The sequence below is a fragment of the Pteropus vampyrus genome, unplaced genomic scaffold (genome assembly GCF_000151845.1).
Source record: "Pteropus vampyrus isolate Shadow unplaced genomic scaffold, Pvam_2.0 Scaffold79, whole genome shotgun sequence".
In the NCBI taxonomy this organism is placed as follows: Eukaryota; Metazoa; Chordata; class Mammalia; order Chiroptera; family Pteropodidae; genus Pteropus; species Pteropus vampyrus.
The window spans coordinates 2,795,982-2,797,525 of record NW_011888860.1 but is presented as its reverse complement, the minus strand read 5'-3'; the positions used below and the strand labels follow the sequence as shown (position 1 = coordinate 2,797,525).

Genomic DNA, 1,544 nt, shown 5'->3' with positions numbered 1-1,544 from the left:
ATAGGGATTGCACTGACTCTATAGATTGCTTTGGGTAGTTATGGCCATTTTAACGATGTTGATTCTTCCTACCTATGAGCAGAGTATATGCTTCCATTTATTTGTATCTTCTTCAGTTTCTTTTTTCAATGACTTATAATTTTCTGAGAACAGGTCTTTTACCTCCTTGGTTAATTTGATTCCTAGATATTTTATAGTTTTTGATGCAATTGTAAATGGGATTGTTTTTCTTAACATCTCTTTCTAAAAGTTCATCATTAGTGTATAAAAATGCCACTGACCTCTGAATATTAATTTTGTCTCCTGCTACTTTACTGAATTCATTGATTAGTTCTAACAGTTTTTTGGTGGAATCTTTAGGGTACTCTATATATAGTATCATGTCATCAGCAAATAGAGTTTTAACTCCTCCTTTCCAATTGGGATACCTTTTATTTCTCTTTCTTGTCTTATCGCTGTGGCTAAGACTTCCAATACAATGTTGAAGAGGAGTGTTGAAAGTGGGCATCCTTGTCTTGTTCCTGATCTTAAGGAAAATGCTTTTAGCCTTTCCCCAGTGAGTATGATATTAGCTGTAGATTTGTTATATATGGCCTTTATTATGTTGAGGTATGTTCCCTCTATTCCTACTTTGCTGAGAGTTTTTATCATAAATGGATGCTGGATTTTGTTGAATGCTTTTTCTGCATCTATTGATATGATCATATGATTTTTATCTTTCAACTTGTTAATGTGGTATATGACATCAGTTGATTTGTGGAGATTGTACCAACCTTGTATCCTAGGAATAAATCCAACTTGATCATGGTGTATTATATTTTTAATGTACTGCTGAATTCAGTTTGCTGATATTTTGTTGAGGATTTTTACATCAATGTTCATAAGAGATATCAGCCTATAGTTTTCTTTTTTTGTAATGTCTTTGTCTGGTTTTGGAATCAAGGTAATGGTGACTTCATAAAAGGAGTTAAGGAGCCTTTCCTCTTCTTGAATTTTTTGGAATAGTTTGAGATGAATAGGTATTAATTCTTCTTTGAATGTTTGGTAAAATTCACCTATGAAGCCATCTGGTCCAGGACTTTTGTTTTTTGGGATGTTTTTGATTACTCATTCTATTTCATTGGTGGTAATCGGTTAATTCAGATTTTCTGTTTCTTCTTGACTCAGTCTTGGGAGATTATGTGTTTCTAGGAATGTGTCCATTTCTTCCAGATTATCCAATTTGTTGGCATATAATTGCTTGTAGGCAGGCTGGACTAAGGCACAATGGTGGCTGCCCTTCCAGCCCTCATTCTGGTGCCAGGTAATACAGACTTACTCAGTATAAATCCCACTGGAGCCTCTGACCTCCACCTCCAGTGTCCCGGATAAGTGTCTGCAGGTCAGAAAGCCTGAGCGTGGGTCCTTCAAAGGGGCATCTAGGGTTTCAGTCTCCTTCTGTCTCACCCAGATGGCCAGATGGCTAGATGGTTTTTACAGTCAGAGTTATTGGAATCTCCTCTTCATGAGACCCTGGGCTGGGGAGCCTCCGAATGAGGCTAGGA

General features: G+C 37.0%; 1 protein-coding gene across 1 annotated transcript in view; it reads left to right on the top strand.

Moving 5' to 3' along the window:
- Positions 1 to 1,544, top strand: part of ATP8A1 (ATPase phospholipid transporting 8A1) — a 234,393-nt gene that overhangs the window by 125,671 nt on the left and 107,178 nt on the right. The gene's annotated exons all lie outside the window — the stretch shown is intronic.